The sequence below is a fragment of the Bombus flavifrons genome, chromosome 6, assembly GCF_040668555.2.
Source record: "Bombus flavifrons isolate JBK064 chromosome 6, iyBomFlav1_principal, whole genome shotgun sequence".
Classification (NCBI taxonomy): Eukaryota; Metazoa; Arthropoda; class Insecta; order Hymenoptera; family Apidae; genus Bombus; species Bombus flavifrons.
In genome coordinates, this window is record NC_138447.1 from 884,433 (window position 1) to 898,855 (window position 14,423).

The 14,423-nt window shown below is 39.4% G+C and overlaps 1 protein-coding gene across 2 annotated transcripts in view; it reads left to right on the forward strand.

The window, feature by feature from the left end:
• The first annotated feature begins 884 nt into the window (after window positions 1–884).
• Window positions 885–14,423, forward strand: part of LOC138180528 (uncharacterized) — a 77,691-nt gene continuing 64,152 nt past the window's right edge. Inside the window, exon 1 of one of the 2 annotated variants that reach the window (XM_069114462.1) lies at window positions 885–1,489. The gene's annotated coding sequence lies outside the window, so the exon portion shown is untranslated. The remainder of the gene's footprint in view (window positions 1,490–14,423) is intronic. The other variant, XM_069114460.1, reaches the window with a different exon arrangement.

Consider the following 14,423-nt stretch of genomic DNA (forward strand, 5'->3'; position numbering starts at 1 on the left):
CATGTACAAATTATTTTCGATGGAACATAATTATTTACGAAGAAACAATACCGACTATGCTTGATAACAAACGTAACATTTTTAATATGATCATGCAAAGATATAATTTTTTTAAATGTAGAAGTTTTAAAGAGTTCTTATGAAGAAGCAATATAAAAAGCTGAATAAATAGATGATGAAAGAAAAACAAGCATTCGCGTCTGTGTATTCTTATTAATGTACTAGGAACGAATATGTAAAACACAGGTAACTTACTTTTTACGCACGGTAGCATAAATTATGGCCAAATGTAGCTGACATAATGCATATGATTTGTATACAGCAAGATTCAGTTGTCGAGAGGAAACCGAATATGAGTATAGATTGCATCGTGAATGCATACTAATAAAGGAACGCGGATAATACGTGGCAGATGGACTAAAATAGGATAGTTAAAAGTATTTCGATAAAAACTAGAAATTTTATACTAGTATAAGAGTATATTACAAATAATTGAAATTGAATATTTGTCTGTAAAATAATTTTTTGAACCTCGTATATGACAGCAGCCGTTATTCGAGACTACCAATAAATATAAGCATTATATAATATGCATAAATATAAGCACACAAACAATAAAAGATTTCTAAAGAACCATTTTTTTTTTTCATTATTTGGGCGAATCGTTAAATCGGAGCCGAAATCAAGTCATTAATTTTAAAACGAGTGCATTTCTCCAACTATCGAACGATCTTAACCGGAAAGCCCGCCTCTTGAAACTCGTGGTTGGAATTGCGGCGCGTCGAGCGGTACACCGAATCAGGTGCGCACGCACCGTCCTACCAGCCACTATAAATGGAAAAGCTCGCGCGAATCACGGTGTACCGTGTGAATTTATGGAAAATGGAGGAAAATGTTCGATGTTCGGACGCGGTATCGAACGAACGAATGAACGAACGAAGGAAGGAACGGTGAAACTGTCTGAGCGTTATTTCGAAGGGGAAGCGCGCGCGTCCCGCGTTCGGTGAACGAGACGATACAACTGACGTTAGTGGGGAGGGAGATCGAACCGAGCGAGAGGCCAAGCGAGAGTAACAGAGCCCGACAGAGACCGCGACAGAGACCGCGACATGACGAACGCCCGGCAGCACCGAGGTGCGGGCAGTCTGCGCACGGACATCGATCGAAGCTCACGTTCACATCCACTCCTCGAAATTCCCGGTGTTTTCTTTTCGATTCGTTGACACATCGTGAACAACCAAGGTCGGGACGCGAACCATTGCCACGCGATTTATCACACGTCTGCTCTCCGCTCCTGTGAGTCGTGCCTCGGTGTAGTGACACTTGTGCCTTTCGGGAAAAAAAAAGACTGAAAATCATCGTCGTCCTGGGAGACCGATTCTACAACCCTGCCAACTCCTCTACACCCTGTGAATCGTCACACGTATACGCGTCGATCGAGCAGTAACATGGTCCGCAACTAACCTCTATTCGTGTTTGTACTCCATCGGTGAGTAACGAATTTCTCGTGAGAATTTGTTGATTAAGGTTAAGTGGTAGTTGTGTCGCGATTACACCTCTCGGCGCGGCTTAACGTACCTCGATAATTGTCCTTGCGATTCGTTTCATTTCTGTCTTAATATTACAGCCTGTATTCCAAAACACGTTGCGCTATAAATAGCTGGTTTCCCAGTTTTGGCAGCTACAATTCCAAACACGCGGCAAAAGCGACATTTTAACCCTTAACTGCTACTATATTATATGATTCTCGAGAACTTCAGACCTTATGGACATTGTCGCAATTCCACTCTTGATAAACACATGACACAAAGTGTCATGTTAACTGTAATCTTCGATTAGACCGAACCTTATAATTATGTCCTGCAAATTCAGTGTTTATCCATTTTATCGTAACACTTCGGGATTACGATGATGAATTTCTCCCTTGAAGAATATGGTCTATCGAATCAAATTCTCATCGTATCGCTAATATCTAACAGCCGGAAAAAATATTGGGCGTATATCGTTCACATTGATCAGAGTCTTATATCGAAGGTACTCTGTTCATCGTTGCGTTGAAGCGTTCCTTGGTCTGCAATGTCCGCAATGCGTCGCATCGACGACGATAACGAGGAGGAAAGCAACGGTGCTTGCGACTGAAAGGCTAACCCTCCGGTGTTACCTCTAAAACGATTACGAAATCTGCCCACGGAGCATGCTTTCAGCAGCGGGACAATGTTTACGAGCCGTGATACGCGATGGACAATAAATGCGCGACAATAAAACGACTTTGGTACCGCTATTGTCCCGTATGCCCGTGGATAAGCGTGCTGGGTGCGTGTGTACACGAGGTAGTAGGATGAAGGGCTAAGAAACCCGGAGAGTCTGAGAAATCAAAAGCGCCTTATCCGTTAATGGAACGAATGGACCGCGAGAAGTGGGAAGATCGCCAGTACACCTGAAAACCACCTCCTCCGATGGTTCTGATTTACAAAGATTTAGGTTTGTACGGAAGATAGGTCTTGTATTTAGACGTTAGCGGCTTTCGAGTCGAAAATCCTATGGTTTCTCGTCTCATATACGCTGGCGTCTCAATGATTTTTAATGATTTTTGTCGGTGATAGATGTATATCTCTTGTTATTTTAAATTTAGGAAAGTTTGGAGAAGGCGAATCTTCTTTGTATTAAATATTCATTGGAATCTGTTTTTGCGCCTGTATGTGTAGTTTTGAAATCAATATATCAAGGATTTACGTTTTGCAAGTTGAGATATCGTCCATATAAATATGAATTCGCATTTTTTTCAAAAAGGAATGTCTATTTATGCAAGTTTCTTTGTAAAATCTGACTGCTCCACGTATATTCATTTAAGCAGGAATTAATGAATTACCATGCAGCGACAAGTTTTTATTTAGAGTTTAAATTTTAAACGTTAGTATCATCGAAATTTGGCTACTTTATTTGTCTCGAATATCGATATGCATGATTTATGTTTCGAAACGCTTGCAATATTTTCGATTTCCAAGACCTAAGGTCCTTTTGAGGATCTAAAGTTTAATTTGGGTGTTAGCACTACTTATTTCTTAAATCTTAGCATACTGCTTTAGGAAAATTATTACTTTTTATGAAACAAGAATGGAACAATTTTTTTACGTAATAAATATCCAATATACCCCAATTTTGAACTTGGATTCAATTATATCCGTCGATCAGAAAGTGAAATTTTGTTTGCTCTCCCGACCTGGAACGTGACCTTTAACGGCATTAACGTAGAAACATTCGGACGGTCGATCGTTACGAATATTTTCTCAATGGAAATTTTGTATAAATATCGAACGTGTGGCTGAATCGAACTAATTGGGTCGTCGGTTTAATCCACAACCCCAAGCAGAATATAAACAACCATGAAAGCGGTCGATTCACTTTTCCTTATCTTGACAGTTGCTCCACATTAAGATCTCGAAGCACATTTGAAAACGACAGTCTTCACGTATTTCCATATTCGTCGTCCTTTCTCCGGTCCAATTAAAGTATAAAAGCGGTCGTTTCTTAAGAATTACTTCGACCATACGTCGAACGAATTCTTTCCTTAAATTAAACAACTTTACTTTTCCATCGATGAACGAAGATCGAGGAACTCTTGATTATATGCGAAGTCGCACCTTGCAATGTGTATAGCTGATGAGATTTTATTTTAAGGCATTATAATATTATAAGACAAATACTGGGCAAATTCGAAAACGGAGTCGATCAATTTATACTTTATTATAGTACATTGGATGTTAAGTCACGACCATATCCAAAAGATGGTTTCTATCACATAAAAATTCAATCACAAAAACGAAAACCGTCATAACAGTAAACCAGATATATGTAAGCAAACCAAAGTCCGTGCAAAGAGAAGAAAATCTAAGCAGACTTATAAAACGTGAGTTCACAAGTTCCTTGAACACGTGGTAGATGATACGTGATTGAGTTTAGCTACACATTCAAAGCAATTTCTAAGAGTTGTTGATTCGACAAGATGGTCATTGTTACCGTGCTTCGTAATATCAGAATTACTACGGGCACGTCGCGACAGGATAATTTCAGTACCTTTCCTGTGGTGACACGGTCACACGCTATACGTAATCGCAACCGTTTATAATTGTTTGGCGCCATATTTCAAAGGAAGTTAAACGGTTTCGTTCGCTTTCCAAATATTTCCACGGCCGGTGCACAGAATTTCCGTGTTTCCGTATCTGGGTAGGTTGTCGTCATCTTTTATTGCCTTTTCATCTTCATCCCGTAGAGCTCTAAAATCACACGAAACATGCCGAAATGTTTGCGGAGTGGCGATTAAGGCGGTGCGATATCATTTCAATGATTTACGCCTCGCGATGCTTGTCTTTGTTCAAACGGAGACCCGAATCTCGTTTGGTTTGTGTATCGTGGTTGTAAGGAGATTACTTTCATTTGCCGCCTCGTTGCGTAATCGAGTAAGTCTTGATGTGCGTATACGGAGTGTTCCTGAGTGCAAGAATAACGTTAGCTTGGAATAAAGCCTGATAAGGTATACAATTTGGAGTTAAGGAATAATGAATAGTATTTTTTGAACGTCATATTATTTATCATGAAATGTAAAGTCCATTCTATCGAATTAATTTATCGAACAGTTAAAAAAGAATACTTTTAGTTGATTAAAAAAATTTAGTTACAATTGCACTATTTGATAAAGTAATTGTTCTATTCTCTCTATAACAAGCAACCAAATCAAACATTAGACCAGAGATCATTACATTACAGTCGTCTTAGTTTTAAGGTATTTCAGGCCAAGAATGGTATGTATGGTTTCATTAGACGAGTAAAGCAAACAGATAATTTCTTCTGATTATTAGCTTTTCTTGGAATAATGAGGTCGTTAACACAATTTCAAATAGTATCACTTACACACGTTCCCATGCACGTAAGATTAGAAATTTGACATAAGTTTATTAACTTGCGTCATATGAACCTGCTATCGAGAAAAAAATTATATCCGGGTTACCTAAATTTACGATTTCAATACATATAAACAATCTGATTTATGATAGAACGAAAGTTTAAAATTGCAAGACTTGATATTTTTCTTTCCGTTACAAACATCTTTGACAAGTCTTTTTCCTGATCATAAACAAAGTGAGCTTCCTTCTATCGAGAAGCGTTTCATTCTATATGAGGGGAAACGCTTATGCTAATTATATATATCGAAAATCGAATAAAAAGATAAACAGGTCCAAATTGAAGTAAACGAGAAAGTAGCACGGATAAAGCGAGGTGTGGAACCTATAATTTTGCATGATAAAAATGGAGTGAAACATGACTCTGTCAAAAAAATATTATGAGTATAGAAATCGTAATCAATAAAAGGATAAATATTAACACGAGGAAAGTAGAACCTCATCGGACGTAATAATAGACAACATCGAGAGTAATGAGGCGGGATGAAAGTTATTTTCTCGAAGCAACGTTCTATTTACACACTCGGATGACACGGATTTAACTAGAAAATTAATTGAACATGCACACGGTATGTGTTATGAGTCCATGTCTCTCGCATTGGCATACTTTCCTTCCAGTTCGCTAAACAGAAATTTTCATTTGTATAAATTTCGACAAATAGCTTTCCATGTGCATTTGCGAGTCCGTGCTAAAAATACGGAAGCCAATGTTTTACTATTCGTTCCGTCAGAAATACTCGTAAACAGAGTCCCCAAGAAAAGACTCTCGCGGTTTACGAAAGCTCTCAGCATCGATGAAATTTAGTCAGCATACCTACCGTGCGTGGTAACAAATGAATGTTGTCAATGAAACTTATGAAAACGTTTTAATTGTCTCGCGCAATTCCTATTCAGAGAATTTGTTTCGAGTAAAAAATTATTAAAAAGGAGGAATTACGAACGGAATGTATAGCTTCCGTGCTTATTTTCAATAATTACGTAAGAAGAGATTATTAATACATATTTGGCATTTGTAAAAAGATGCAATATGTGTAGTTATGGATTTCGATTCTCACGTTTGATTGGTGAATCTCATTGTTTTCTCCATTTTGTATTTTATTAGAGCAGACGGTATTAACACTTTTTAAAATTTCTATAAAATTAGATCTTAATGGAAGTACAAGACATTGTTATAACTAATTGGGCTCTGAATATTTAGATTTTAGGGCATACATAAACGAACTCGAAATAGAATTTTTTATACCTTCTCCTTCATAATTATTTATATTATTTTATCAATGCAAAGCCGATGCTTATTAACGAAAGCAACATTATCATATCCACCCAATACGGCCAAAAAACACCTGAAAACATACGGGTTCAAGTTCCACGACTTTCGCTTGCCTGCACAATCGCGCAGTCACATTCCCTTAATAATCGAACTTGAGTCAAGAATTTCTCGTTTAACGTGTATCATACTCTTCGCTTAACCACAGTAGCGATATATTGTATCTGCATAGTAGCAAGGTTGGTAGGAAATCCATCGTACGAACCCGCATCGCAATAGAAACTCTGCCCCATCGATTTCGATTACGATCTCGATTCAGAGTGCTCGTACGCGCGAACCTGCCGATGAACCAGCGTTTATAGCCAGTAATTAATTCACCAGTTAGTTGGAGATCGGGGCTCCGGTCCGAAGGCAATTAGCGATGCCGCGCGTCTAACTTGCTAAGAACTGTTTGTCGAGAGCGGAGAGAAAGTAAAGAAGCTTGCGAAACACATAAATTTCTTTGATCGCGGCTCACAAGGAAATCGCTGGTGGGCATCTATCATGCGAGCTAGGACTTCATACGGTCCGATCAGTTTCTTACCGATTCACAACGGGCCACGGAAACCTGCTCAACACGCTCCCGCGTCTCGAAATATATTGACAGCGTTTATAGCCTGTCGATGAGCAAGACCATCGTCAGCATCGTTTAATCCATAGATGACACTGTCTTCTCTCGTCTAAGGTCTATCACAACATTTAAATGCTATCGCACTTCGATGAAATTAGATTGTCTACGCCTGTACCGATATATTATTGCGCGTTAACGATCAGGAAAATTTTTGTTTTTCGGTGAGATATATTTGGAATCGAAGTTATACAGTTTCATTTCCTTTGTCACGTAAGAATTGTCAATTTGTTTAATAACTTTTTAGCTTCTCCAAGCCATACGGAGGACACGCGTTTTAATTGACAATTATTTACTTAATTGTTTTCTTAACCTTTTTATACCATTCACCTTCTATAATCGAATGCTACTTTGCTACGAATTTTCAAGATGTTCCTTTTTCTCTGAAATTCTTCTCTGAAAGAATTCTCTGAAAGTGCCGTAGTTATCTAGTATTATTTCTTTCATCATACACTGTACGCTCTTGAGGACGCTCACCCTCGCATACATGCGTCAGTTAGCCATAATTAAATTTCGTACTCGTGTTAAATAGTCACGGTAAGTACTTTTGTCTGTGTAATTTGCCGCGTGATTTGCGTAAATATAACAGGAATGTGACGATTTCTCAAGAAAAAGCAAAAGTGAAAATTAAAGAGAGCCCAAGGAAAACTTTTCTTGTACGGCGTACTATTTTTAAAGGAACAGGATTTAAACATTCCGTGACTCACCATCTATTTTTTGTTATTTATGCATACGTGAATAATCCCGCGGCTTAAAAATCGTATCTTCATAGCTATTTCTGTATTTCCTTTAAAAATAGCACTAAATATACGATTTAAATCGTTAATAAAAACGTAAATTGGTTGTTTAAGGGTTTTTAATTTTTCAAGGTTTTGTTATGTTGCGATTATTTTTTGTTCCGATTATTTTTGCTCTTAATATCGTGTTCTTCTCGCTCTCGTGAACGTCCTCGTATCCGCACAGGCTACGCGACAAAAAACAGCCTCTTGTATCGTGCGAATAACGCTAATTAGATCCGAACGAGCGTGAAATCTTAATTCTCCGTTCGCTTTCGAAGAATTTCGTCATGTGTGACCAGTTTTTCAATCTTTCTCTGGGTTAAACTGCTCCTCTTGTCGGCGATGTTAAACGCACTTAGTTAAAGAACATAGTTTTTCGTGCATTCGATTTGTAAATTAGCCGGAATATAGACGCGGAGAAACGTCGATTAATTAATTAAATTCGAAGTACTTAGGTATGTCACTTATGTCGATAACGGATCTCTCTGCGACATTAATCGCGCGCTTTCGTTTCTCGCAAAATTACGACCTTTTGTTCGAACGAGCCTTTGTGAAATGCGTGCTCCTCTACGCACTCGCTCGCTCGTTCACGTTACGTTTGCGATACAACGTAGTAGATTCGATCTCGATTTCATAGCTGTGATACGAGGCTATGCGATTTGGTAGCTTTATATTTCTAATTGCAAGACCCGTGCAGACGCGTCGTTGCGATTTCATAGCTTTATTTACTCGCGCTCACGGCGAGTTTCGCGTCAGGCTTAGGTCTTGCGTAGCTGATCAGTGATAATAATTGAGTGACGTACTCGCAGGAGTAAGTACGTATGTTCCCATTTGCGGAGCGTGGCCAGTTTTTGCCCGGTGGTCGATGAACCGCGATCACCCCTCGCCGCATCGAGAATTGCTCGAAACTAATAATAACGCGCAAACATTAGAGAAACAGGGTAAAAGGAGAAGAAGGAGAGACGGAGCAAGAGATGAGAGGGCATTGGGAAGAGAGAAGAACAGAGCGGCATCTGCGGAACAAACGTTAATGAATTTCATGCGCGTCATTACATCCTGCGTTGGTTGCAATTATATCGCAATTAAACTATGACCCCATCGTCAACAATGCAGCCATTGTGTTAATAATTATGCTTTGGTATGCGCTCCGTGATCGGCTTTACGTAACGCGAACACGCCGTTACCGACGATCGAATACTAATCACGATGTTTCGTCCAATTCTCTGAACGAAACGTTCGATGTATAATTCGTCTAAGCACACCTGTAAACGGATACTTAACGCCACGCCTGGTGAATCGCTGCAATCAACGGTTTCGAGAAATCCCCGCTCGACACTGGTTTCTAGATAGGAGGACGGAAACTAGCGTTATTCGTGATACTATTTTCCCCAGCTGCGTAAAACACTTCTTCTCGTCAAGCGCGATTTTGGTATTCGATCCTTTGACCGTTACAGATGACTATAATCATCCGGAGATTTACGTACGTTTTTAGTCGTTTAATAAAGTTAAACGATAAAAGTTTAGAGTAACCAATACATCAAAAATTCGTACGATAATTGGAATATATGTAACGTCATTCTGTTCACACACGTCTCGACACGCGAATACTGGATTTTATTGTTCTTCTCGTTTTGAACAAAGGTTATCGCAACGATTGCAACGCTAGAAATACGCAAATGTACAAACGTTTACTAAAACGGATATCGAAAGATTTGCCAACAGAGTACTCGCCAGTAATCCCGCTGACGTGAGTCTATTCAAACTTCCAACTAAATATCGAGAGCACTCGAGGCAATCATATCGCGGGTCAATTGCAGCGTAAACTCATTCAGCAATTCAGAATATTTATCGAAAAACATACCATTCCACTGAATTAGCCAACTCTTCCGAGCTCGGTCGAAGCGTACACAAGTGCGCTTTTCTCGCTCTCGTCGAATCCTTCCAGTATTATTCTCCTTCGAGCAATAGTACCAACTATATATCAACTATATACGGTTCATGAAATCAAAGCTTTCTTCGATGATCTATTACAGAAGACGGTAAACTTAAGCGAACGATACACGAAAAGGTTTCTCGTTACAAGCAAAAAAAGTACGATATTTCGAAGTTGGCTTTTGCGAGAGGAAGGATTAAAGGGTGAAGGACACTCAGTGGTAGGAAGGCAAGAAAAAGAAATGAAAAAGGGAAACAGGAACGCAGTCATTCCTATCGTAAAAAAATCACCGACGAAAATACAATAATGCAAGAGAAGAGGTTCTCGCTCGTGCCATAAACCAAATCGCATCGGTTGACCCAGGTTGACCCGTTTGGGGATCTTTTGTGCGACACATTTTCGTCGTTTTATACCTTTTTGACGGGGGCACCGGTTCGGTTTGGTTCTTTAAACGGATCCCGGTTTGGGAATTCCTCAAGGTTCCTGATCCAGGAGACGACGACGGGTTAGACGAGATCGCGCGCGGGAGAGATCCTGTCACCTCGCCATAGGGTGGCCTTGCCGTGGCCGCGCAAAATAATCATATAACGTGCCTGACTGCATAGCTGCATACCATAATGTGCTCCTTCTGTCCCGTGTTCAACCGTGGTCCCCTTTCTCTCTCCTACCATTGTCCCGATCGACGTGACCGAAAATGGACGATCACGACCAGCCCGATCCTTTTTGTCCACTTTTACGACGCTCCAGAATGAATTCCGTTCACCGAGCCCCGCGAGCCTTCTCCGCTCTTTTTATTCTTTTTTCTCTCCTGATGAAGTTATTAATGTTGACGCTCGATGGAGCCTGTAGAACGACGCTTTGCTTTGTTTGCGAGAAACGCTCCATGGATCGCTTTCACCGTGAGTATATTGGATGGATCGGATTGGGATTATCGTCGGGTCGGGTGCAGATTTTTGATGATACTGAATTTACTGATATTTAGATCTTTCAGTAATGTACGTCGACGAAATTTACGACGATGTTGAAATTTTTAGGAACGGAAATAATAATTAAGCATATTCTTAGTTCCTTAGTCATCGATGGATTAACGATTAGAGGAGCTAAGTGTACTTTAAAAAGATAAAGTGGATATTGAGACACGTAGTAGTTAATTGACCGTTGAGGCTGAAGAGGGTTGAGGTTGAACTTGTTGATTTCTGCAAACCTGAATAGTAATAAAATCTCGCATTTTAATGCAAGAAGATACTATAACATGCAATAGTACCTGTTCGTTGAATCATAGCTATAAAATGTTAAACGAAAAGGTTATAAATGTAGTAACTACTGTATTTTTTGTCTGAGGTTTGTTTTATAACATGCATTGGATTACGATTATTCCTTGGAAACGAGTATTTGTAAGAGGAAAATTTATTAGCGCTATACTCTGAAAAGACACGATACTCTAAACCTCTTTTTTACTTCACGATACAAGACGCGTAACATACTTGCTGGGAAGCGTGGTCTAATTCTGACTGATTGGGACACGATTCACATCATATAAAGATTGATAAAGTAGGTACCAAAAGCGCGACGATAGCGGGAGAGTAATTAGTTTGTCGCAAATGATCGGAACATCGGGTGGAGCCAATAGCGTGCGCATAACTCTTGCTTAAATAACACTTCCGTGGCAGTATCTGACCATGAAAATTGCCGGAATTAATAGATACGTTTCGTTAAATCTGTGTGAAGTTTGGAGTCTGATAGTTTGCGTCAAAACACAAATCAATGCCCGTTTCCGTTGTCGACGTAGACCGTAGGCGAATCTACTAATGGGCTCTCGCTTCTAGCAGAGCCCCCTGCGAAATCTATCAGTCCCGCGTGTATTTCTTCTGTGACAACTTATCTTCGTGCGTGTGACTTGAGATGTAAGTTGGGCCTATATAAGCGACGCCAGCTATGCCAATAAATATCTCTATTCCGTTTAGCCGCGTGTGCCTGTCGTTTCATTCCTCTTTTCATTTCGCTTTCTCGTTCTCACTACTTAGTTGGTTCACGTACGATCGATATTCTGTCGTGCCGTGTACGTCCAGCATCTCAGATACGCCGTATTTCAGTAGCATCGATGTTCGGTGAGCGAGCGAGAACACGGCAACGACGCGTGGGAGTATTTAACTCTTTGTGCGTGAAGCTCCACCATAAATGGGGAAGATTATCTAGTAATCTGGCTTTAAGGATGGTTTATGGCGACGCGTTGCGCGTAAATAAATTAATGTCTTTCGATGATTTTATCTCATTTTGGTTTAGAAAGGGCAAAAGTTTGACGAATGGATTTTTAATATTTTCGATAAGACGAAATAACATAAGGAAAGTAACACCTAGGTTTCGTATCTGGGAACAACGAAACTAAAAGGTAGCCTCCATAGCGTTACATTATTTATTCCAAAAGCGTTTTCCAGTTATCGCAGAGATCAGAAGTCTGCAGCCAAGTTACTAAATCTTACGTAGAGTCGAAAAGCCCTTTCGGAAGCTGTTTCAACATGTTGCATGGAAACGTGCGCTGGAATAATTTCTTTTTAATCTTTCGTATTCATGTAAGATTTACTGCGTTTCCTACGATGCATATGTAGTTAGAAAGTCGACACATGTTTCCGTTGATGCATCCGCCGACGCTTCCGCTCCGCGGTACCTCGTTCACGTCTTCGCGAATCCTAGATATAGGTACCTATGTAACGTCTGCTGCTTCGATCTAGACTGATCGTTTGTAAAGCGTCGAACGTTCAACCTGAAAACGTGTTGTCTTTCACGCTTCAATTTGCATATAATTTCACGCCACAGTGATTTCTTGTTTCGCTCTATCGAATGAATTCCATAGAAAACTGGATTTTTTATGAGACGAATCGTTTTTTCTGGATATGTATCTGTATATCGTACAATTTCACGAATTATATATGTAATTTGGGAATACGTAATACTTTATAAGTAGAGTTTAGATTCAAGCCTAATAATCAATAATCGCAACTCAAACGTAATATCTTGGTCTGTAATAGTAAACTCTTCAGAAGGAAGCAGTGGCTACTGGTAATTAGAAATAACAAGTTGGAAAGCACGAAGAAGTCAAACAAGTGAAGAAAAAGTTGGCGTATATCTAAATACGATAGATAACTAGCTATTAATGAATCTACTACAGCTACGTAAAATTTATAACCAAGAATGTTTACTTTCAACGGTACACGCAGGTTGATTTTGTATAACATCTCAAAGCTTCGTACGTTTAGAGAGACGCGCGCCTCGCGAAAACGACGAACGTTATTGATCGATAAAACCGTGCGATACATTATACACCATCCAAGTGTTGGTTAGAGAAGTGAAAGTCCGAAGATATTTTTAATTACCGAGAAGATTTTTACGAACTTGCAGAAAATTCAGGAAATCTGTGCAATTGTTTTTAATTAATTACAAGTTTTACGATCATACTTTCAAATCTTACTCGCGAGTAGTTTGGAAAGTAAACGTTATTATTCGGACTATTCACTACCAAGCATACGATACGATATTGCCATTTTCATTAGGAAATGTTAAAGGAACGAAGAAGAAAGATATTCACACTAACATACGCTATTTGCATCGTGCACAAATCGTAAATCACGCTTGTTTCGTCACTTCGTCAAACACATAGGATGTCCTAAACGCAACCGCGTGGACACTGAAGGCTAACTACTCGGCGTAATTATATGGCCCGAGTACGTGGTTCACGGTGAGATTTCACGTTCGCCAGACATTGCGAATGAATCATTCGCCGTTTGCTATGCAACTACGTTGAATTTGTGACAGAGAAGAAAAGGATCGATGGTTCGATCCACGCTCGATTCCTTCAACGCAACGCAGCGGATCCATCTGTGCTCCCGGAACAGTTTATCGTTCGTTGCTCCCGTTCGTAGTTCGATGTTTCCTTGCAACTGGCTTCCTCCATATTTCTTCTTTCCTAGTATTCGCGCGATTTTCCTATTACACTACCGTCTCTCAAAATTTTCAACAGTTTTTTGTTGCTCGAATTTTTTTCGAAAAGTGTAGGCGTTTAACAAGAGGTGTTCGGTCTCATTTATATCTTACAACGGGTATATTGGCGAATCAAAGGCAACTACCAATCGGACATCCTTAATGGATTTACATAATGTGCTATTAGTAAGAATGTTTATCGACCGTGGGATCTTGCTCCGAAGGCGGTCGCTATATTTAAGCCGAGTCCGTAACGAGTTAAGGGATACGTATAAGTAGTTTTACGAGCTTACGTGCAGATTCTTACTTGAGTTAGGACGGAGAAGTGATTTTTGGTACGTTAAAGAGGTTTCTTGGTTAGGGAGAGCTTTTCGTTTTGTATATGTTTGTTATCTTGGAAATTTCTCCCTGCCCTTTTTAGTGTGAAATATTGTTATTTCAAATAAGAGCTATACATGAAATTGATAGAGAAAAATTAGTTTTCATACTGTGAGAAATTCAGTTAATTTACATACTCATTTTCGGTGGAAAATTCAACGAGGCTTTCCAAACTTTAGTCCTCTGCTCTTTATGAGTTATATCGTGCCGCTAGTTTCCACCGAAGCTTCGTAAAGTGCTTTTATCGCAATTAAGATGGAGTAAATATACTTAAGCACTCTCGTATGTCGTATTTAAAATCAAGCAATAACAGTAAATTTTAATTACGAAGTTTCATTTCAAGTATCAACTCTGACTGCGTGATGCAAGATAATAGGGCCATTGATTGTTTAAGTTAAACGCAGCTAGCAACCTTGTTGTACTTTATGAAATTATTTCTATTATATCATGTCCGAGTGTAACTTTA